The sequence below is a fragment of the Coccinella septempunctata genome, chromosome 2 (genome assembly GCF_907165205.1).
Source record: "Coccinella septempunctata chromosome 2, icCocSept1.1, whole genome shotgun sequence".
NCBI lineage: Eukaryota > Metazoa > Arthropoda > Insecta > Coleoptera > Coccinellidae > Coccinella > Coccinella septempunctata.
In genome coordinates, this window is record NC_058190.1 from 8,171,496 (window position 1) to 8,197,684 (window position 26,189).

The window sequence follows — 26,189 nt, forward strand, 5'->3', positions numbered from 1 at the left end:
AAACGTTCACCTCATGGGAATATCGGTATATTATTTCCTCTGGGCACTTAATGAATTATATAACACAGTTCCTATACGGGTGGAAGGAGTTACTGTTTTTTTTTTTTTAATTTCAGGATAGGAATAAGATTTTTCCCGTTCACATTTTGAAGAACGAAATCTGAAAAGTGAAAGTTCAATGTCTTAACTCTTGAATGAAATTCATACTTGAAGTCGACTTTGAAAAGTATTTTTAACTACCTTTGCAGACATTTGATTGATTCAAAATTTTCCTCATTATCAACAATAAGAAAGTGAATATCTTCCACTGGGACATTCGCTAAGGGATAGGTAGGATATGGGCGCCAAAATTTAAGGACGGCATTTCGATCTTGCTAAAAAGAAGAATTTACATGTGCAAAATCCAAAGTGAATGCAACACAGTCAGATGATTACCTACCTATTTAACTTTTATTGAAGACTCAGTCAGAGATGCTGAACCCTTCTCATAAATATCCCAGACTGACTTATTGTACGTAGGGGCATTGTATCGATGTCAAGAAGTGGTTCATATTTCTATCCATTGTTACAATGAATTTTTTTAGTTTAGTTTTTAGAACGAATTTCTAGGAATTATTTTTTATTCAAGTTGAGATAGAAAACAGTCACTTTTATCATTTTCTCTTGCAAAAAAACTATGTTGGCGGTAATTATTTCTTTCAGCAGACGAGGGAGTTTCCTGTTTTTCCTTATTCGAAGTTAGTTTTCAACAACTCTGAAAGTTTTCATATTAGGTGAAGGCTTTATTTTACGTAGGCTCTTTTTCACGTAGGATTGACTGAGATAATAAAAATATCAGTAAGATCAATGAAAAATTTATTGGTTGCGAGTTGGTTTGTCCAACTTCATGATCTTCTCAAAAACGTCCTTTACATGTTCGGCCCAAACGGCAAATGTTAAAATACTACATAATGGTAGAAAGTCCTCACTAGAAATGTTGAAAAAAAGTGTGGTGTCCCTTTTTCACCATTTTTTCCATCATATGAGAATCTCAGTAACACATAAGCCGTTGATTTCTTGCCCAAGGTATGGCATAGTGTTGAAATTGTCATCATATCAGCTATCTAACTATAAGAAGATATACTGGGTGTGCCATTTCAAAAAAGAAAGTAGTAACCAACATGCAAATTTTCAGCGCAAAATTATGATTAGCCTTTACTATGAAATATTTATATTTCGCGAGATAACGGGTTGAGTAAATAAGTGAATGAGCCATGTCAAAGTGCACATACTGAAACCTCTTCGAACTATGCAAGTAATTGTTAAAAAAAAATTTTTTTTTTTGCATGCCTGTAAAGAAGTTGATGGGGATGGCACAAGGTGCAACAAAAATCCTTCAAAAATGCATAAAAATTTGTTAAAAGTGAAACAAAAATTGACCTGTTTCAGGATTTTGTTGCCAATATATGAATTTGTTCCATAATTTTGACGCGCACTGTATGATCATTTCGATTTGACCTAGGACGTAGCTATATCGAGGCGATAGAGAATTTTAGAGTTTTTTTTGCAGAGAAGTTGCGTGAATCTTTCAATAAATGGGTTTGTTTTTAGTTTTTCTCATCGTGCGGGTTTTCGTCACATGCTCACACATTTTTTATGTTGATTATTACTTTTCGACACCATTTTTCGTAGTGAGGTTTGTTGTTTTTCTTTTCATTATTTTTCTTGTATTCTTCTATTTATATCTTTACTAGCATTTTATAATGAAATAGCCAGCAAAACCGCGGTGCACTCAATAATGTTAATAAAACAAGCGAAACAATATCCATCTAATCCAAATTAGTTGCGTAATCTAGAGAGATGATGCTCTATGAGGTTTGTGTGCTTCTTCCAATGCTGAATGAGAACGAACACATCGGACGTCATCTATGTCGACCGTCTCGTGTTTTGGGTTCCATTGAATGAATGAAATGGCAATATGAATGGTTTTATTTCGTTCCGGTTACGTCATTGTGGAGTTGGAACGATCTGTTGACACCACCGAGTATACTGTTTCATTCATTTGAATTTATAATGATGTATATTGGTAGAATTAATTCGGTAAGATCAGTGTGAGAAGATGGCACGATCAGTTTGGGTTTTCCATACGATAATTCCTCATCTACATAGTTACTTAAAAATGTCTTTAACCGTTATTAATATAAGATATGTATATGGATTTTAACGAATCCTGAGAATGAACTGATCGTGTCGAGTTCCTTTTTAAATTCTTATATATAGCCCCAAAAATTTACAAACCGTCCAGAATTTTACTCATTTGCAAATTTAAATTTCTGCTAATATTTATGAAGAATTAATTCATATTTTTCATGAAATATATCGATTTCAATATTTGTTGCAATAGAAATGAATGTTTCCTATTCTATGATATAAGATATAGGTAATTATATTTTTTACGATGAAATATCCGTTTTTAAAAACAAAAACTTTATTTTGGAAATTTACAGAGTTATTATTAGAAACTATTCTATGTAATGAGACAAGTTAAGTAACTGATTGACTTGAATTGATATTTATTACATTTGGTTATCTTAAAAGAGATAAGGGTGCAGGTGCGTTATTGCGTAATATTATTATTGTATGGCTATATGTAGATTTGAATAAGAAGCAAACAAAAATATAATTTAACTCAATAAGGGTTAGGATTATGTAATTATATATTCTTGATTCTTGATAAAATACAGGGTGTTTTCGAAGGTGAGGTTTTTTTTGACAGAAGGTAGAACTTATCAAAATAAGTCGTTCAACCAAAAATTGTCTATATAAAATATCCAAGATGGCAGAGATACAACCCCTAGAAGAACGACAAAATTTCATTGAATTTCAAATACGGGACTGTGGAAGGTGACTCCGGCATCGCAAAAACCAAACAAAACATAAACATATGGCTGGACAATGAATGGTTCAGTATCAAGTTCATCGGATGAGGTGCATCAGGTCACTTTTGAGAGAATCATAATTGTTGAATCGCGCAATTTAGGGTTAAAAAAATTTAGAAAATCGAGGAAGTTTCTTATATTAATTAAGTTGAAAAAGAGCTATGATGTTTTCCCATTTCATCCCATTTTTACGACGATTGTTGGAATGTTCGAACAAGAAGATTGTGATGCGTGAATTATTTAGACAACATTAATTGGTGAGATTTTGAAGTATTATTCTATTTTTTACATTTGTGTCCTAAGTCTCTTCTGTCAGTTGGTATCAAAATGAGCCATAAAATCGTGTAAGTTACTAAAAAATAATGGGAACAATTCGACAATCCTAAATTTCCATTTTCATTACCACGTAAATATTAAACGAGCCAATATCCTAAACGAAGGCACAATAAAGAATCGGGAGATAAGCTTTTTCCCACTGTTTTGCTATAATTAAGCTAACAAACGGTCTATATAAAGATTCGTATTAGAATTCATTTCAGTAATCATTTTCAATTTTTTTCAATTTTTTCTTTTTGAAAGTTTGGTATAGGTGATTTTTGGTGAAACAGTTCATTTTGACTAGTTCTACCTTCTGTTGAAAAAAAACCTCACCTTCAAATACAACTTGTATACTTTTATCAACAGATGGATTCAAAATTCATCATACCTTGAACTCTATATGAATTATAGCGTACCAACAAAGTTCCCGATTGCAACAGAAAAATCTTCTGTTTTCTCGATTAAAAGCCCTTCAGTTTTGTGATTTGATGAAAATATGACATTTTCCTGAAAATTTCAGGAAGATATATCTTCCTTAGCAAATAACCTTCAGCTTACTTACCTATCTTCTTATTTCTTTCTTTCAACAATTGCATAGGTGAAATTACACTCTGATTCGAATTAAATTGAAGAAATGAGAGAATGAATGATAAAATCTCACACACCTCTATAAAAGCGATTGCTCCTCCCCCATTATTTCGTTTCAAAGCATTGATATTTGAATTGAAAACGATTAATTGTACTGTATTATAGCTCCGTAATAATTAAGCTCACAATATTTAATTAAACGGGAGAAAACACATAATTAGTCACATACTCCATCGTTCTATTTTTGGTATCGCCACGGTGATTCAATAAAGACGGCGGTAGCTTTTGTGCTTATCTATATCAGCTCATAAACGGAAAATACATTGATTTTCGTTCAGATTGCTGACTGAATTAACATATCTCTAATTTTTTCCTCTCAAGGTTTTCACTATTCGGATATCGACAAGTTTGGAATTAATTCAACAGAGTACCTGCAGTTGTCAATTTTTGTTCGATACGGCGAACAAACAGTCTTGATTATACAACAAAAATTTTTTGTTCGGGATAATTTTCAATAAGATTATATCGCCTTGAAGAAGTAAAACTATTCTGTTCTTTTATTGTATTATACAGAATTGTACGTAAGTCTGGAATAAAATTAATATTTCTTCGACCAATAATCCAAATGAAAAAAGGCCGAAATCTGTCAATTTATCTTTAATCACCCTTATTTTCTGGCAATAAAATTGAGTGTGTTTCTTCAACCCCTTAGTTTAGTAGCTACTCCACCCAACTTGTTAGAAAAATGGAAACTCGCAACAATATTTGTTTCTTTTTTAATTGATTGATTGTTTTCAAAAGACTTTTGTACCACAAAAAAAAACAAAGATCGAAACTCAGTTAACGTGTTTCAGAGTCTTAATTTCAACTGATTGGTTGAGAAATTATAATTTAATTTGTTTGTTTGTGTTTTATTTCGAGTTATTGGTTATTCCAGACTTCTGTCCAACTCTGAATATTACATAATGCTGAATGGGTGAAAAAATGAACTAAATTAATATCTTCTCCTTTAACTATTCTGTAAAAAAATGCTTGAACAGGTTAATTTTTATTTTAAATTACGCTACTTTTCAAGTTTAATTGAGGCGTCTGTCGTGTACCCTCTACGAGAGATAGGGGAGGGTGTAGTTTTTTCATTTGCCAACTTCCTTGGAAATTCTCCTTATTTCCGACAGTCTGACAGACAATCATTTCAAAGAGTTGAAAGTTTATAGATAACCAAGAAAATTAAAATAAGTCAGATATTTCAAAATTACAGGGAGATACTGCAATTTTATTTATTATTCTAGATAACCTAACTTTTCATGTTACATTAATTAATTATCGTTGGTTCTTACGGGAAATGCACTTTTTCGTCCATGTTTCTGAAACTACTCACTTTACAGAAAAAGTTTAAATAAATTTTTTGCTCATTTTAACCTAATCTACATGATGAACAAGAAAAAAATATAGGTTGCCATTTGAAATAATTAAGTTTCGATTGAACTTCTAATTGAATTTTCAACTTCAATTTTTGAAGACCCTGTATATCAGATTGCTAAAAAGAGAGATATAACGTATGATCCAATTTATTGACGAGTGCTGGGCAAAATTTCTTTTTGATACATTCATTAGAAAACTAGTATCAGCTATTTCATATAGTGAGCACCTACAGCTGTCATAATTTTAGGAAAAAATCGAATATCTCAGAATCGGTGCTATATATGACCATGGTTGTAATACCAAAGTTACCTTGAAATTTGACTAGGAATTAAAAAATGCAATAATATACAGAGTGTTCCATTCAAAATAAGAAAGTTGATACAAACAGGGTGGGTTATAAAAATAAAAGTTGATACAAATACGGACAAGTTTTGTATTGACATTTTTCTTCTAGATCCTTTAGTTTTCATAATAAGGTTTAGGGACACTTTAACTCGGACACCCTGTACCTATAATTGAAGAGTTGGTCATGAAACCTCTAGGGGTGAAGAATATTTGAGTTCTTTTGAGTGAAAACCTGTTTTCTTCAAGAAGAGGTTTTTTTATTTACCATTTCTTTATTATATGTAGATATGAAATTTTTACTTTTTAACGTATTTTGAGAACAATGACATACATTTTCTATTATTTTCAGTTCAAAACCTTTTAGCAACGTCGAGCACAAAATAGTGCAGAGCCAACTACGTTTTTGAAATCATTTATGAAGACCCTGTTAGTAGTATGAATATTTTGACAACTTTAGGTATCAGGAAACTGAACTAAAAAAAATTTCGCATAAATGGGATAAATTCTCTCATACAGAAAAAAATGGGATTGTGTTTTACATCTGATCGTTTGAGTTAGTTCAGGTTACATGCTCATTACTGCATAATTGGATAGAGACATATGAAAATTCTACTACGAATACCAAGCAACACATATATTTGTGCTATCGTTAAAATTAGATTATTGTCAATTAAAAACGATGTAGGTCAACTTCCGGCCCTTTGTGCTGGATGGAAAAATTGGAGTGACTTAACTATTAAACATCGGCTGCTGGAACGCCTGAATTAAGTGTCCTTTATTTGAACTGTTCTCGGTGGTTTCGCTCACCACAATTACACCTATATCGTCGGAGCCCATTAAAACTCGAGATAATCTTTCTGGAGATACATACACGTGTATGAAACTCGAAGAATGCGAGCAACTTTGCATTAGCCGCCTTAATTGCATTTCATATCGTAAATAATTGTAGCTTATTCGATTTAATAATAAACCCCATTTGATTCCATTCCTTTTTTATGGAGAAGGCTTAATAAACTGGAAATACTGTCTCGGGAGGAATTCTTCGACAAGAAGCAGCTCCCATTTCAGTTTCGTTTTTTTTTTGGACGAATTATTTTCAAGTTTCATTCATTATTTTTCCATGGAAGATGGACACATCAATATGTACCTGTACCAGTTATTGCTGTCTGAAGTAGATTTTTGATATTCAACCACCGCATATGCAAGTTTAAACTGAATAATTATGAGTTTCATTTATGAATTTTTCAAATGCACCGCGGAAACTATTCGAAATCATTGTTCAAATATAAGGTTTTATAATTTAAATCGCATCGTTTCTTGGTTATGATTTGGCAAAAGCGCCTACTAGAATGCTGTTGATTTGCAGCCATCAGAAGGCACATACTCACTGGTGAGCCTCAACAACAACCGGCCATAAAAATCCATAAAATTTTACGACCTTCCTCGTTCGTCGCAGACTTCATAGACAGCCATCTTTGTCTATCTCATCTAGATAGTGTATTTGTTGTCCTTTATTATCGACGCATATTTCAGTCGATGTTGCCAACTTGGGCAATAGAAACGAAATGCTTTAAATTTTAAATACCCATTTTTATTTTTAATTTTTTTTGGGAAACGATTGAAATGTTTATTTCAAAATGTGACGTTTCAAAAATATTTAATACAAAATACATCATTTTCTTCGAAAGGAGTATTCCCTATTAAGTTCATGCTTTATCCGCTTGGGGCACTCTGAGCAACAGAATAGCCACAGAGGAAAATATAAAACATGTGAGGCTAAACAAATAATAATATGATTTAACTGAGTTGGGATAAAAAAAAAACTTGCTTTTCTTCAATTGAAATATGAATTACAAAATACCTACCTTTTAGCATGTTTTTGAATTACTGAATACAAAATATTTTCAAGTCATTTAAGCCCAGCCAACTAATCGAAAAAAAAGAATGATTTACCATTTAATTATGGTATTTACCTTTCAATAAATAAATACAAATACAAAAATTATTGTTGGTTTCCACAGAGAGAATTTATACCACGTTGAAAAAATGCTCAACTCATTCACTTTAATGTATATAAAGTCGCATCAAGCCAGTAGCGTACCGTAGGGGGGGGCGGTGGGGCGGTCCGCCCCAGGCCCCGCACCAGCATAGGCCCCCAAATGATGGGCAAAAAAAAACCAAACATATTTAAAAAAAAATATAACTATGTAATTTCAGAGTAAAATATATTATGTAATTTTTAAATTAAAAATCATTATAAACATACCTATTTATGTCTGTTGTCTGCTACCTTCATTGTGCTTGATAGTAATTTATATTTGTTATCGAAACTGTTTGAGTGACAGTGAAAAGACTTATTAGTGTTACTATGTGGGGTGTTCATCACGATGCATTAAAACTAACCTTCAAAAAATTTTGAGGAAAAGTTTCATCTTTAAATATATTCTATAGGGCCCCCTCATCAAAAGCCGCCCCAGGCCCCGAACTATGTCGGTACGCCACTGCATCAAGCATCAACTCTCCATCAAAAACATTATGTTTCTTCGATTTTTGCTTATTGTTTCCCACCTTTGTAGACATTCCCCACAACATTGATAGTTGGATTTGAAGTATTCATATTACTGCTTGTATAGAATAAGTATATTGGATAGAATGAGCATTATTTTATTCTAATATTGTTATTCTGTTGAGTAAAGAGTTTTTAATGTTAGTATTTTTTTTTAATTCTTGGATAACAGATGTTACAAAAATTTACTGAACCTATTTTACATTAGGAATCTTATTCGAGACACATCTGAGTGTTTATCGAAATTCGTATGTATAACAACCTATTAAGTGAATAACTTATTTAGGAGAAACAAAACTTTTCATTTTTAGGTTATATATCCATATCAAGAATTGCTCATAGGATCCAAACTTTTGTAACTTTACTTAGCGCCTCTCATTATCACAAGATGAATAAAGATATTTTCAATAAATATTTCTCATGGAAGCTCTTTTTAAAGCGTCAAAATTTTCTTTGTTTCTCGATGTAAACAAACAACTCACTACTATCTAGTTGAAAAAATTGACTCCAGGTGGCGTATCGCTTGTTTGGAATTTCCAACAGCTAGAATCCAATAGGAGTTCGATAAAGAACATACGTCCGTTTTATTCAGGTTGGTACAATGAAAATTCGAAAATATCTCAAAAACTGCCAATCGATTGACGATATACAGGGTGACAATTTAAAAACTTGCCAGGTCAATTATGTCGCGACAAAGATATTTTCAAAGAAAAAGCCGGAACAGGTCAGATTTTAAAGGGAGGGAGACATATTTTGAGCAAAATTGTAAGCCGAAATCTCCTCAAACCTAGGTGTAGGGCCTATCACCCCAAAATTCTTCATAGGGAATAGAGTGTGAGCTAAACCTCAATTGGAAGACAATATGTTCCTCTACATAATACTATTGTCTTCCAATTGAGGTATAGCTCACACTCTATTCCCTATTAAGAATTTAGGGGGGTTGAGGAGATTTTGGCTTAAAATTCTTCTAGAAACATGTCCCCCTCCGAATAAAAATTGACCTGTTTCGGCATTTTTTCCTTGTCTAGACATAATTGGCCTTACAAGTTTTCAAATTTCAGCCCCTGTAACTACTTCAAGGACTCGATGAAAATTTGCAAACCATGGTATTCATGTAGAGGGTCAAGTGATCTTTCCATTGAGGTATAGGTCACCCCCTATTCGCCTATTTCCTATTGAGAATTTAGGGATGATAGTTCCTACATCTAGGGTTAAGGAGAATTCGGCTTACAATTTCGCTCAAAATATGTCTCCCTACGAATGGAGATTGACCTGTTTCGGCATTTTCTCTGAAATCATCCTTGTCGTTACATAATTGGACTGGCAAGTTTTCAAATTGTCACCCTGTATAACGTATGTACGTCAATAATTGGTTGAATTGTAATAAAATCCTGTCTCATACGACTCGTTGCAGAGAAGTTCATTAAAAATTTAATGCCCCATTAAAAGGTCAACCGTCCATTATTCCCTTAAAAAATTACAGTTCTAGATATTGATTAGGCATTGAATCTTGGAGTTGATCCATAGCCAAATTCCGTAAGCTACGAACTCTTTAGTAAGCTCCACTTGTATGGCCAGGTGATCTACCTTGTATGTAGTTGATTGACCTCCACAGACCGATTCGCCCTTAGATCTTTTTTATCGTGAAAATGAACTCAAATTCAGTTTACATCAAGGTATTGCTTTATGCTATGGAATGTTAAGATTATATTAGTAAGAATAACCAGTGCATAAGTTCCTAAATTGCTAGTTCAAAACCGAACAGGAGTAGATATAATTTTCTCGAAAAAAAAAAACTGGACGCTCATCCCTAATTCACCCATGGCATAATTCCCATTGTCGAAATAATAACATCCACATTGATCGAGCTTTCTAAACAATTTTTCGCAATCAATTACATTCCGTTACAATCAATATGAACCAACTACTACTTCTTTTTGAATTATAATTTATAGCCAATCTGTATCTGGATCTAATCTGAGATAGACCCATCAACCCAATTATTATTGCAACACTTTCTGTACTCAACCGAAAAAAAAAAACGAATCACAGCTAGGCGAACACAGCCAGAAGGCATGAATGAACGTTACCAACCGACAAAACTTGCAATTAATGAAACGACAGAGTGAGAAGGAAATCATCGATATTCACTGGGTAGATGAAGAAATAGTAGTAGAGGGAGACGTTACCAATTGGGTCATCGAATACGATGAAGAGATATAACTTCTGTTTCCCACGATATATGAATGAAACACAGGTAGAGGAGAGGTCAGTATACTTACTACGAATAGCTCTAGGGCCAAATGAATAAAAGCAGGAAATACAAGTGTGCGCTATAATTTATCCATTCAGTTTATAGTATATGTTATCTCCATAAAATATGTGGAGGATGAGGACGATCTGCTCATATAATTTCTGCGGGCCGTTATTTCTATGATAATCAGAAATTTCCATGCGCGTTTTTGAAATTTATACGATTTTGACGGATTATCGTTATACAGGGTGTTTCACGAATGGTTGTACAGGAGGCAGATGCAGGACATTTTAGGGAGGCTGAAACAATATATCCCAAATATATTCGTTTAAGGCGGGTGTGGCCAACTTGATGAGGCCCAAGATCTACTATTTACTGACAAAACCCTCCAGTTATAAAATGGTAAATGATGGGATGGCAATAGAAGTATCTGAGTATCTGTCTATTCCTCGTATTACTTACAATTACTTCCACGATCGACTGGACTTGAAGCCACGATCGACCGGTTGGGCACCCCTGTCTTAGGGGATACAGGATGTTTTATGTTATTTTATCGAAAATTTCCAATCGTCATAACTCTTGAACGACTTCATATATTGTCATAAAAATTTCAAGAGATGAATTGAAGAAAATGACTGATATTCATTCATAATGACTTGTTCCGGACTAAAAAAATTATAGTTTTCTTCCACATCTTGGACACCCTATACACAAATTTTCAAGAAGCGAAATTTTCCTCAGAATTTATAGTGAATACCCTTTCGAACAAGCCTATTGGCAATACTGGCACACTTCGTAACAATATTGTATGTACTTCTTCATGTAAAAAAATCCCAAAATTTGTGTATTCGGTTGAAATTATGTGTTCTTGAGAAATTTAATACATTCAATATGGACTATCGCATTATTCGGAGATTCATAGGTCTGTGTTTGTTATAAATTAAAAATTTCTGATAATCTTGAATCTATGTAAAATTTAAATCGATTACTAACATAACCCTAAGACGCATAGGGTGAGTGTTTGACTCGTACAAATATCACTATTCAACAAGGGTTCTCCCACGTAAGAGATTTATATTTTTTTTGTTAGGTATCCCTCACCTTATTACAAAAATAATAGTACTTACGTTTGTTTAGCTTCCGCTATCAAAATAAAAGACATGCGTGAATTGTCCATGTTCGCACTTCTGTACTCTACGATACTTTATAAAATAAACAAACTATTGAAACAAGTTCAGTTTCTGACAGCATTGAATGACTTTGAAAAAGAAGCCTGGTTGTCCTTTGTAGAAGTGACCAAAAATTTTCTTGGCAATCACAAATCTCCGCAATATGTAAATATCGTCAAAACGATGTTACAGGCTCATCAAAAAATGGGATGCAACATGTCCTTAAAGCCCGTTTGCAACAGCCGAGAATTCTCTGGAGAATTCTCTACAAAATTCTCGCAAGAAAACGGCAGAGATTATTTTGTATGCAACTGAACAGAGAATTCTACCGAAAGTGCGTATGCAACGGTATATAATTCACGGCGCATGAATTTTCGAGCAAATTCTCTAGAGAATTCTCGGCTGTTGCAAACGGGCTTAAAAATACACTTTTTGCAATCACATACTAATGTCTTTCCACAAAATATGGGAGCCGTAAGTGAAGAGCATGGAGAGCGATTCCATCAAGACATCGCGTCATTCGAAAAACGCTACCAAGGCAAAGGGGAACCCTCTATGCTTGCTGATTATTATTGGTCCATCGTTAGAGAAATACTGGAGTTGTCCTACAGCAGAAAAGACAAAAGGTCTAAGCGATCGGAATCTTTTACACCATTGCAAATATTATAATGCATTGTTTTTGTTAAAAATCATGAATATAATTATTAAAAAACAACAAGAGCTAACTTCCACTTTTTATTTATCGTGCGTTTATACCTTGGCTACGAAGATTAAAAATATATATATTTTCCTTAGGTGGGAGAACAAAGCTATAATTTTGTCGATCAGTGTATTTCAACAAATTCAACAGATTCTCGAGGTTAGAAGAAATACTTTTGTCCTTATAATTTTTTCCAAATCGGCTAGGTTTGTATGTTACAAGCTTTCGAAAAATCATAAAAAAATTTTTGTTCTATCTCACAAACGGTTTTATCGAATGAAATGAATTTCGGAACATAGTTTTTTATTTATTTGATGAATATTTTTCGAACACCAGTTATCGCCCACGTCTTTCAGTTTTCTTATTATGACCATTACATACCATAAAAATATCAAAAATTCAAAGAACCCAACTCTTGAAACTAAATTGAACACTATCTAGTGAATATTTGAAGTTCTATTCTTCATATCTGAAATTTGAAAAATTGGGTAATTTGGCTGAATACAACTCTGTTTAAAAGATCCACATATGTTTAGTGTCACAGATTTTGCTAGTCATTCTGAATGTAATTTTGTTTTTTCAGGGGTGACACAGTTTATTATGAAAACCTAAAATCACTATACAGGGTGACAATTTGAAAACTTGCCAGGCCAATTATGTCTCGGCAATGATGTTTTCAGAGAAAATACCGGAACAGGTCAATTTTTATTCCTAGGGCTACATGTTTCCAGCAGAATTGTAAGCCAAAATCTCCTCAATCTTAGATGTAGGGGTTGTCACCCCTAAATTCTTAATAGGGAATATAGGGTGAGCTATACCTCAATTGAAAACAATAGTTTTATATAGAGGGACATATTGTCTTCCAATTGAGGTTTAGCTCACCCTCTATTCCCTATAAAGAATTTAGGTGTGAGGAGATTTCGGCTTTCAATTTTGTTCAAAATATGTCCCCCTCTCTTTAAAAATTGACCTGTCCCGGCTCTTTCTTTGAAAAATCCTTGTGGAGACATAATTGGCCTGGCAAGTTTTCAAATTGTCACCTCCTGTAATTACTTCAAAGAATCAATAAAAATTTGCAAACCATAGTATTTATGTACAGGGACAAGTGATCTGTCAAGTGAGGTAAATCTGACCCCCTATTCCCTATTAAGAATTTAGGGGTGATAGCCCTTACACCTAGGGTTGAGGAGATTTCGGCTTACAATTTTGCTAAAAATATGTCTCCCTCCGAATAAAAATTGACCTGTTCTGGAAAAAAGTCTTTGTCCTCAAGGATACTGTTAAAATATTTGTACTAGTCAAAGACTCACCCTGTATATGTTTACAAAAAAGTGTTGTGATAAATTCATTAACTCTGTTTTCTATCGTCTAGTTGCAGGAAAGTCCATTAAAATTTAATACTTCATTAAAATCTTAATCCTCCATTTTCCCTTTCAAAAATGACAGTTTTAAATTTTGATAGGGCACCAAATCTTAATGGACTTTCCTGCAACTGGGGCTATGTCATTTTAATATATCTCTATATAAATTATAACTATATAAATGTTTGTAGAAATTGCTCTTGCGTTAGATAGAAATAATACACAATATTTTGGAAGCATCTTTTTGAAATGTTAATTTCATTAAATAAAGTTTTTCTTCATTTTTGTATTTTGAGGACAACGACACAAACTGTCAATGTTTGCAATGTATTATCGAAACCATTTTCGTAGGGAGTAATTTATGAACTATTTGAAATAAGAGGGTACATGACAAAATCTTCAATCATACATGAAAGGTTTTGTAATTTATATTGCCAATTGACCTGCATTATAACACAAAATAGCACATACCAAAGATAATAGGCTTGTTCGTAGAGTGGTTCACAACGGTTGTGAACTGTACAGAGCAAACGAAAATGGATTTTCGCTATCCTAAAACGGAATTGCGCTTGCTCTGTATAGTTCTCAACCGTTGCAAACCACTCTACGAACAAACCCATAAATTCTGTGCGATACGTTTTACCCACTTTGTATTTTAATCTGCTTGAAATGTGTATAGAAAATCCATAAAGAGTGTCAAGAAGTCATGCCACCAAAATATTCCTAAATCAGTGTTGATATAAATCGTACATACAAAAAACTTGTTAACATAGATAACATAACATAACATTAGTGTCTAGTGTACTCTTCCGAACGCGTTTTCTCCTATGTTACTTGTCTGTTAAGATTGAAATCCTCGAACCAACATAAACTCAATCTCATGAATTTATTACGATTTAATTAATAACCCCTGGTACGTTTTATTTACAAATGGCGTCGATTATTTGTGGGAATATTACTCAAGCTGACTTCAAGTATATCAAGAAACCACATCCTTCCTCCAAATAAAAACTGTGATAACGCGAAGGTTTGCGCCGATAAAGAATCGGAGACCTGATTTTTCATTTTATTAATTTCCTGTAGTTAGGGTTACTTCGCGTCGATAGACTTTCTTCATAATAATAAATGTGCGGAGATTCTCAGTGGAAATTTCGATTTGTTTAGGTCTGTATTGCTTTTCGGATTCGCTGTGTAATACGCTGGCAAAAGTGGTGTGCTATCTATACTATCAGCTCAGACGGGATGTCCTGTTTCTGGCTTTTTCTGATAACGATGAGTGATAATCAGTTATCCCAAATTTCTGGATAAAACCTTGTGGGTATGTATGACCGTTCGCATTTTGTATCTTTCCGTACGGACAACATCTGTACGTTTTGGTGATGCTGTTATTAAGAGTTCAGCTGGATCATTCAAGATCAAACTGATAACCTGTTATGCTAGGAAACTTGGGTAAATCCCCAAATTAATACGAGGCACCTAATTCCTCCTCTCCTGGCTGCCTTCGAGTCATAGAAGATGAAGAAGTCATTCATTCATGGACTAAAAAAATGAATGTTCATAGTTCTAAAAAAATGTTGGAAATTGAGGATCAAAATAAATCATACGAGGATATATTGAAAAATTCTTAGCCTACTATAGAACCAAACAAAATTTCCACGTCAAAATATTTTATTACTCAACATATTCTCTTGATTGTATACATTTATTACAGCGAACCTTTCAAAAAAATGTTTCTTATTGATCTGCAAACCATACCTTCACTGTTTTTATTACCTCCTCGTTGAAAGAAAATTTACGACCTCTTAAACTTTTTTTCAGTTAAGGAAAGAGATGATAGTCGGATGGAGCCAAATCTGGTGAATAAGGGGGGTGTTCTAGTAATTCAAACACTAAATCACGAATTTTTTGCATGGCAACATGAGATTTGTGTGCAGGGTCGTTGTCCTGCAAGAACAAAACACCTTTGAATAGCTTTCCGCGTCTTTTCTCTTCAAATTTCTCCCGTAGAGTGATCAGTAATGTCGAATAGTAATCTCCGGTAATTGTTTTACCATTCCCAAGAAAATCAATCATGATTACTCCATGGCAATCAGAAAAAACTGAAGCAAGAACTTTTCCAGAAGATTTTTGCACACGAAACTTCTTAGGTCTTGGAGAACCAGAGTGTCGCCATTCCATCGATTGTTGCTTTGTTTCTGGATACTAGAAATGTACCCAAGCCTCATCCATAGTAACAATCCGGTTTAAGAAGTCTTCATCGTTTTCAAATCGAGCACAGATCGAACTCGATGCTTCTACCCTTGCACGCTTTCGGACAACATTGAAACATTTGGAGATCCATTTTGCAGCAATTTAAAATATTCAGTGCTTTAGATATCCGTTTTAGCCCAATTCGACGGTCTGATAAAAGCATGCCATGAACTGCAGCGATATTTTCGGGGACTGACACAGAAACTGGCCTTCATGTTCGGTCATCATTTTCAATGGAAAATTTACCTCTTTTTTAAGCTTACAGTCCAATTTTTCACGGTCTTATACGAAGGACATTGATCACCAAGAGTATTAAGCATATCTTCGTATATCTGCTTGGCTCCTAACCCTTTTAAATACAGGTACTTGATGATGGCTCGATACTCCAATTTTTCGATTTTCACAATTTCGGTGGAGATCTTCTTTCTTTTAATTTATTGCGTAACTCTGGTTTACTTTTTTGACCTCAAACTTTACACTTCTAATGAGTTAACAACGTTAGCATTCCTGTGTAAAGCAATCGAATTTTTACTCATTTTTTCGTCAATTTCAATGATAAATGTCTGTCATCGCCCGTTCGTTGGTGCCTCCTATGTATGTATTCGGCGACTACGTTATTTTCGAAAGAATAAACTATTTTCACCTTAATGGTTGATGAAGGAAGCAAACAGTCATATTTTAATATCTAGTGTATGGCTGTCAATGATTAACGTCGAAACTATCGCATAATTTAATGAAAAATTTTGTGATTCACACACCATATTCAACGAAATGATCAATTCTGTATAAAATTTAAATTTGAATATCTCAAAAACAACCGCATTGAATGAAAAAATTGAATATGCTGAAATCAGAATAAAGAGGTCTTTCAAATGAGGTATCACTATATTTTCCCTATTCGGAATAAAGGGGTTGGGGTTGTAACACTAAGGGTTGAAGCGATAAGGTTTTGAATTCTATCTTGGAAGTTGTCCCCCTGGAATCAAAAATCGACGTATCCGAGCGTTTTCAGATAATTCTGTATATAAAATAAACTGCTCAAAAATTGGATATGGAAAGTGGATTTACGAGAGAAAACCCAATTAGTGCACTTGAATCAAATTTTCAGTGTTGGTGTACATGCCATGTGGACTCGCTGAATTTAAAAAATCACAAGAAACTCATTTCTTGTAGGAAATTGCAGCTTATATGGTGTTGTGTAATATCAATAATTGCGGACTGATTTTTATGAGATTGACATGCGTTAAGAAGCCTTCCAACTTGAACAGTTAGTTGTTGGTTAAAAGAAGGTTACACTCAAAAAGTAGTTGTAAACTGTCCTGTGTTTCACAAGGTGTTTTCAGTATAGCGTGGCATTGATATCGTAGTCGAAGTGCTGCACTCATGGGGGTGGAAGAGCAAGAGCTACAACCGTCACACAAGATCAGCTAATACGGCCAACTGCACGACTAAATTCCTTCTTTACAGCATCTTCGTATAGAATTCTTGATCCTTATCAAGCAAATTGAGAATTCAGTAAGGAATGCTTCTGCGTAAAGAATTATTCGTTACTGAAAATTTCAATTTTTGTTTCAGATACTTACTGGGGGAGAAAACCCATGAAAAGTTTCAGGAATGATAGCCTGGTCGGTTTCAATATTTGTAACTAGCAAATTCTGTCACGAAAATCTCAAAATAATCTGGTAGATCCTTTGCATCCGAAACATTTCATGCGCTGGCCCAATCACGTATCATTTAACATTCTCGAATTTATTGGTAAATAGTTTAATGTTCCGTTTGCCAATAGTTCGTGAAGGTACAGCTATCGTACCTTGAAATGAGACATTGTCTCATTTGTTTATTCGTTCCTGGATAACATTCACATCCGGTCATAGTTCATTGTTGATTTGTTCTGGCTCTGTCTGGTAATACGGGTCGACGTTTTTGTTTAATTCAAGCTAACACAAGTGTCTCTGACACGCATGGAAAGGCATGTCTAATCCAAGAAAAAAAGATAAAAAGTCAAGTATTTTCGGATAATTCAATAAAATGAATTCACTTCCGATTGGAGTTTTCCATTTTGATATAATTCATTTATACAGAGGGTTTCATAATTGAATGCTGATCCTGAATGAAGATTACTGGAATCTCCTTCTTATTTCTGGCAAGTGTAATCGAATTGTTGACTGTTGATATAGGTAGCAGTTGAACTGTTCATTAAAAGATTTCCTGACCGACCTAGACCATCAAGCGATACCATCACTATATAGTTCAATGAAAAACATACGAAATAACATAATATCATGACATCATAAAAAGGGTTCGACACAACCTTCAAAATAAGTTAAAGTAGCACCATATTCAAATTCGGGGGAATAATAATCCAAGATTAATTTAAAAAAAATCCCAAGTTAGATTCTCGATAAATGTTTAGTACGGTATCTTCAACAGTGGTTCCAATTGGACCACATATTTTTGAAAATAGGTGAACAGGGGAAATTTATATTTTTTGGAACATACTTTTTCTGGTCTGTTAGAAAACATTCCTATGGAAACATTGTGGTTGCAACATGATAGTGCTACTGTGCACTATTCAAGAGAAGTGCTCGAATATTTGCCCAACATTTTTGAAAACAGATGGATTGGCAGAGGTGGACATGAGGCTTGGCTTCCCCGATCCCCTGATCTGACACCATTGGATTATTTTTCATGGGGAGTGCTTAAACAAGATGTCTATGCAGTACAGATAAAGAGTAGGTAGTAGCTACATACAAATCATTATTGATGCTTGCGAATTATTGAATCACAACCGAATACGATAGCGAAAGCTGTGAAACAACTATTCCCACTAGCTCAAAGATGTATTGAAATGGCGGGATACCAGTTTGACGATTCCTGAACTGAAAATTTTTCCGTTTAATTTGTTTTTGAGTTCGAATATCTTCAATATATTTGCTGTTTTTTGTTCTTTTCATTATCCAGTTTGTTGATTGGAAGTTTTCTAAAAGAGATTCGTTTCATTTCTCAACACGCATAGGCTGATATGATATCACCGGAAATATAAGTCTGAAATTTTGCTCGTCCAGTTCTGTTTTTCCAATTTGATAGAAATTTCGAAGAAGGCAGTCGAAAAGTGTGACAAAATTGTAAAATTTTAAATCATTTCAGCTTTAATTTCAAAATTTATTGATCACCCTGTATGACGGTGCCAAGAAGAGATTAAGAACTTTTAGAATAATATTCAGTTATGGAAACAATGAAGGAGGATGGATATAGGACAGCGCTGCTGAGTACTATCCACTAACACAGCGAGTACTGAGTACTATACAGTTACCCAGAGCGCAACCAATATGAAACGGTGTCCGATTATATCCCCTCCAGATAGAAACCCACACGAAGACAATAGCTGTATTCGGGTTCGGCTTTCGGACAGTCCGAGAATGGTTCTAGAACTGCGCAGAGGATTTAATACTAGGGCGCAAGAGTTTTGCGCAGTCCTAGAACAATTCTCGGACTGTCAGAAAGCCGAACCCGAATACGACTAATAGCAGCTGTATTCGGGTTCGGCTTTTGGACAGTCCGAGAATTGTTCTAGGACTGCGCAGAGGATTTAATACTAGGGCGCAATAGTTTTGCGCAGTCCTAGAACAATTCTCGGACTGTCAGAAAGCCGAACCCGAATACAGCCAGCATATGTCCCATATTTTCTCTAATTCAGTAGGCCGATTCGCTTTGCAAACAACATACGTGTGACGAATTGAGAATTCCGGGAACACGTTCAGATCACGGCAGAAATTATGCCAGCGGTACAATAATAATAAAGAATGATCACGCTTCAACGGGGAGGCAATGAATACAATAATAAGAATTTGAATAATAAGAATAAATTCAGATGCATATACCACCTGCTGCTATGAATATCAACAAGTGTTACGATTCCAAACGTTCTCCATCGGAGAGAAAAGCTATGTTGCTCTGATGGGGTCAAATGAGACCGAAACCATGGTCAGCATCTGCTTTTCTTCTATGGGCCTTGACGATGGCAAATTGGCTAGCATACCACCCGCTGATATGAATATCAACAAGTGTTACGATCTGAATTTATCCTTATTATTGCATTAATTGCCTCCCTGTTTAGGCGTGATCATTATTTATTCATATTATTACTCAAATACAAATACTTCTTGGATGTTTTCCTTTTGTTTCCTCCTTCTCGCATTTTCCTATACCACTGAAAGGCTCTTGGCCAGTAAGTGTATTTTGTGCTCATTTTCTGCCGAGGGTGTTAGCCACCTCGTGCTTGTTGATTCCAGAGTGACAGACTATAGTGTTTTTCTTGCCCATTTCCTTAAATTTTCTTCGGCACTCCCATATCAGCTTTGACTCGATGACATAGGACTTCAGTGCTTGGATAGCGGCTTGAATAACAGATTGGATCACTAGGCCAAATTTTCTTTCAAGTTTTTTTCAACACATCTTTCGATTGCCAATATTTCTGCCTGAAAAACAAACAAGGACCCAAGAGAATCTGAACTACATACCCTCGCCACTTGCCTCATTTCAGAAAGGGTACTTCTGCTTGACCTGGGTCCATTGGAATATGTGACAAATGAATTATTATTTATCTTCAACTCATATCGAAATTCATGCCCGGAGCGGGGTACCTGATATAACAACACCAACAACTCTGATTGGATAAATGTCGTCTGATAAGCGCTCCGCCTCCTGTATCGAACTTTAACCCACGTTCTCGACTACAATTGGTTATGCAGTATAAACACTCGAATAACCCAGTATCTTCAACAATTTACATGTTACTCTGTAATTGGTAATGTTTCACTATCTTGTTTACATGCTATGAATTCAACAATAAATTGATTCAATGTTTTTATTGCAGGTGAGTTCCATACAAGCTTCCCAGATGAAGGGTGGACTATGAGGTAATTTGTACTTCTATCTTTGCCTTTGATATCATATTTAACAAGTCGCTCTTGAAACATACTCATTCAATTCGGGAGATACAAGTATCAAAGTATCATCGATATAGGTAACATTTCCCTGGAGGAAATGATGAGGAAATGTTTTGGTTTGTGAGATGACTCATGAAATTCACAAAGAAGCTATCTGCTCGGAGGTGAAGATACTGAGATAATAAGAACATTTTCATTAACCAAGGTTCTCCAAAATTTTCTGCACACAAATACAGGATGTCCAATAAAGAACTTTACAAATCTACTCATACCATGCATTGGGTGTAAAAAATTCAAGGGGAATTCCTTGTCGAAAAATAGTGTGAATCTTTCTTTTAAAATTTTTCTTCGAGCAGCCCCCAAGTGCTTAGATACAGCCCCCCAAAGATGGCTCCAGGGGATTCTCAAAAAAAATATTTCGACAGTAAATCACTTCTTTAGTTTTTACGCAATTAATTATTCATATACCCTGTATATGCGAATATGTGTATAGTCCATTCACATTTATTTTAGCAGTAGGTTGGCCATGAAATAATTTTCTCAAGTTTTTGTAACTAGAACGGAGTAAGGTTGGCACTCATGAAATGTTAATGTCATAACGCCGTTGCCACAATTAATATCAATTTTTATTACGAAAATGCCGAAAGTGATTGAAAAAAGATACAGGTTTTCAGGAAGTGCTATTCAGAATTCAGGTCCGCTCATTCAAATAGTTATACCCTGTTATTCTAAAATCCACAATACGTCAGACGGTGGCGAACATATTCAATGTAAGAGAATCGTATTCAATCGTTTTTAAAAGTATGTAATCTTCGAGGAAATCGCTGTAAAATCATTTAAAACTCAATAACAATTTGAATCGATCCAATAAAAATCAGTATGAGACATTTCGTCAATCTGGTCGCCTTTTTTCTGAAGTTTAGTTTTCTGCATATGCTTCATGAATATTCTTATTTTTAAATGAAGACAGTTTATCAACGGCTTCGATTTGAAACGAGTTTTCTGAAAATGCCGAGACGTAAATTAACAAACGCTGAGGCTAATAGGGCTATCGGAATGCTACAGGGTGGACTAACTCAGGTTGTTGTAGCGGAAAGGCTCCAAGTCAGCCAAAGTGTGATATCTCGACTTTGGAATAGGTTCAGGGAGACAGGTTCCTTGTTGGAAAGACCAAGGTTTGGTGGGCGACAAAAAACAACACCTGCTCAGGATCGTTTCATCACCGTTTCGGCGAGAAGAAACCCTACATCTACGTGTAGGATGCTACGGAATACTCTTCAAAATGCAGATGGGATTCAAGTTTCCATCGAAGCCATCAGACGACGTTTGAGAGAGGTGAATCTAGGTTCTAGACGTCCATTAAGAGGAGTTCCATCAACACGTGACCAAAAGCGTCAAAGACTGGAATGGACAAGGCAACATATCAATTGGAACGATCAATGGCGTAGTGCCCTTATCACTTATGAATCCAGATATGGACGATTTTCAGATTCTCGAAGAATAAGGGTATGGACAATCCCGCGCATACCGCGTAATCGTCGCTATGTCCAAGAAGTCCATCCATTCCGAGGGGGTAGTGTTATGGTATGGGCCGGGATATGTTTCAACGGGCGCACAGATCTACACATTTGTCCTGGAAATATGACCGCCTTACACTATAGGGACAGGGTTATTGATAAAGTTGTGCCAAATTTTCACGCTACTATTGGTGAAACTTTTCAATTTCTAGACGATAACGCTAGACCGCACCGTGCAGCCATAGTTGAGAATGCGCGCGAGGAGCTTGGTATTCCACATTTACCAATACCTCCGCACTCACCAGATTTGAATTACATAGAACATGCATGGGATAAGCTCTGAAGAAGATAAGATAATCATCAACCTACCCCAGAATCCTTAAATGATCTGAGAGAGCTTCTGCCCCGTTTATGGAACCAAATTCCTCAAGAAATGTTCAATAACCCCGTGTGTAGTATGCAAAGAAGATGTCAAGCTGTTATTGATGCCCGTGGAGGCCATGCATTGTATTGATAGTCTTAAAATGCTTGAATTCTCTGGGAATAAAATTTCGTTATTTCACTCGATTTTTCTTAACATACGCTGCAGACCTATGGACTAAAATTAATTTGCAACTTGAACTCATATTATTATGAATTTTCATCACAAAAATCTTATTTCAACTATATTTTTTTGTACCTAATTTAAGTCAATTTCCCTAACTCATGTGAAGCAGTTTACTTGGGAAGCTTCATAAATACTAGGGCTAACCTGGACACGGAAATACACAACCGTATCAATTCGGCATCACGGACATTCTGGAAGCTAAAGGACAAAGTGTTTCAAAATCACGACTTCAATCTGAAGACCAAGACAGCTGTTTACACAGCAGTGGTCCTCCCAACGCTTCTTTACGGAAGCGAAAGCTGGACGCCCTACAGGCTACATATTAAACAGCATGAACAAACGCAACAACGTCATCTAAGACAGATAATGCACATCAGATGGTTCCACAAAGATTCGAATGCGGAAGTTTTGCAACGAGCGAGTTGTACAACAATTGAGACTCAAGTAACGAGAGCCCGACTCAGATGGAGCGGCCACATTCTGAGGATGCAAGACACAAGACTCTCCAAAATGGCTCTGTATGGCGAATTCACAGAGGGAGCTCGGAAACGAGGAGGCCAGTATAAGCGGTTTAAGGATACACTACATCACTCCCTAAAATCAGTTAATGCCAATCATAATTGGAAACAACTAGCGTTAGACATATCACAGTGGAGGTCTTTGGTCCACAGCTTTAATGTAGACTCGAGAAGAATACAGCGGCTGCCAGATCTGCTTGGTGACTATCCATGCCCAGAGTGTGGAAGGATCTGTAGATCACGGTTGGGTCTCTTCAGTCACAGGAGGGCACACAGTCGAAATTAGTCCAAAACTCTGTTCGCATCTTTAATTTTTTTTGTCTTTTTGTATATTTATTCCCGGTAACAGGATACAGCAATGAATGAATGACGCAATTATTTATTTATACCCTGTATATGCGAATATGTGTTTAAATTAGTATATGAATCAGGAAATCGAAAAATGATGTCATGAGAGCCCAAGCTAGCAGGAGCAGCTGTACAAGATGCTTCCTCTGCAGCCAACACTTTTTGACATGAGCGCTATTCCAGCAATTCATGAAAACACTTTTCCCATAGTTTCTCCGATGGAATATCCGTCGATTATCCACGTTTAAGCGACACCTGCTCAATTCATTAGCCGCCTCGGTGTATCATCGTGTTTCCCACGCGGCATCGAGCAGCATGTAGGTAATGCCGCATACACACGTGTCCAGTGCAGCCGTTTCGCGAAGACCGGCCTGTTTGGCGGTAATGATGCGTGAACAAGAAACTACCCAATTATACTCTTCGTTATGGTTCACTGTTTTAATAGATTCGCATTTTTATTGGAGTTTTAATGTAACTAATTGGTCGCCGAGTGAAATGAACGACCGTTACTTCATTATCCGAAATATGAAATTTTGTTTGGAGCTCTTCAAGCGACCTGGCCCTGAAGGATACCTTTGACGGTACTTCTTGAAAAAGTGTCTAGTACGGAGGATCGAAGAAAAAATGCAGCATTATTGAGTATTCGGTGGACGTACATTCAATTAATGTTTTTGAGAAGTATATAGAAACAAAAATGAAATTGTTGTGGTTGTCACAAACCGGTATTCAGGACTGTGAGATTCATTCTCGCGGTCACGTAGATGAAAAATGGTGTTACAAATTGGAATCGAGAAGAATAGGCACTCTCAGTTACGCCGTCTGACAGTTATCAAAATCAGGTGATAGGGGAGACAAACAGTAAGAATTAAAAAAATAGGGTTATTTTTCGCTTTCGAATCCATTGTTACAGCGGTTCATTTTCGGGACATACTGTATTATAAAGGGGTTACAAATTAACTGTTGATACATGTATACTGCATTCACTTTTATTTTAGCAGTCGGTTGGCCATGGAAATTTGACACATTTCACTCTGTATAGTACGAAAATGTGGTGTTATGACGCTTGTCAAAACATTTTTGGGTTTTAAATCAATGCTATGTTGCCCGTTCTACGTAAAAGTTTCTGTTATTACGTATTTTATCACAATGCCGAATCTCTTCGGAAAACATGTGACGAACATAATTGAAGTTTAAACAAACTGATTGAAGGTATACCAAATCCATTTATTTGCATGGAAAATACAAGAGATCATTAAAATATCATAATATGCAATAGCTTGAGGAGAGTTAATCTTCTTTGGCTAAAGTTTGACTACGTTACATCAGTTGTAGATTTCAAAAATATTAACCCGAAGATGAAATGCATATGATGCAATGGTTGGGAATGGGTATCTCCCGGAGGAATTAACAGATAATTATAAGAATGTTAAATTCTTCAACAAAAATCACCTTGCATCAATATAAGTAAAAGGAATTAAAGGAAGTCAAGATGAACTTTGAACAAAATACATGAATAAACAATTAACAGGTCAACTGGCGCGTATTTGTTATACATTCGTATAATAATAATAATTAGGTATTTATTGGTACCTTAAGACATTTACAATGTATAGGACAAGTCAAATGAAAAATAGATGAATCAATTTTCGGGAACTTATTCTACGATGACATTCATCGAAAATCCTGTAGTAAACTTTTCGCATTAATTCACTCAAACATAAAATTCTCAAATGCCACCACTTTTTGGGTCTCCCAATAGAAGGAAATTCTTTGTCATCGTCTTCATTCACAATCTTTCTGATTGTGGAAAAATTCAGCTAAAATATGAGTCGCTTAGATTCAGATGAAACATTATATAAATTCTCTATTCTCTTACATTGAATATGTTTGCTACCGTCTGACATATCGTGGATTTTAGAATATCAGGGTATAACTATTTGAATGAGCGGACCTGAATTCTGAATAGCACCTGAAACCCTGTCTCTTTTTTCAATCACTTTCGGCATTTTCGTAATAAAAATTGATATTAGTTGTGGCAACGGCGCTATGACATTAACAACATTTCATGAGTGCCAACCTTACTTCGTTCTAGTTACAAAAACTTGAGAAAATTATTTCATGGCCAACCGACTGCTAAAATAAATGTGAATGGAGTATACCTTTATGGCAGGGACATACACTTTAAGAGTGATTTTTTAGTGTTATCGAAAACGTGCCTTTTCGTATGGAAGTATTTGATAAATTATCTGAAATATACGAAGGAGTAGAAGGGCCACATAATATTTGAAAAATATTTTTCGCTTGATTCTGACTTCAAAGTGGGAATTTTATTCACGTCGTTACCGATTTAGACTAGACG

General features: G+C 35.2%; 1 protein-coding gene across 3 annotated transcripts in view; it reads left to right on the forward strand.

The window, feature by feature from the left end:
- LOC123306577 (ETS-like protein pointed) overlaps window positions 1-26,189 on the forward strand; it is a 292,945-nt gene that overhangs the window by 81,039 nt on the left and 185,717 nt on the right. The window contains exon 2 of one of the 3 annotated variants that reach the window (XM_044888635.1): window positions 20,768-20,810. The exons of 1 other annotated variant lie outside the window; for it this stretch is intronic. The gene's annotated coding sequence lies outside the window, so the exon portion shown is untranslated. Of the gene's footprint in view, window positions 1-14,736; window positions 14,960-20,767; window positions 20,811-26,189 lie in introns of those variants that run through there. One more of the 3 variants, XM_044888634.1, reaches the window with a different exon arrangement.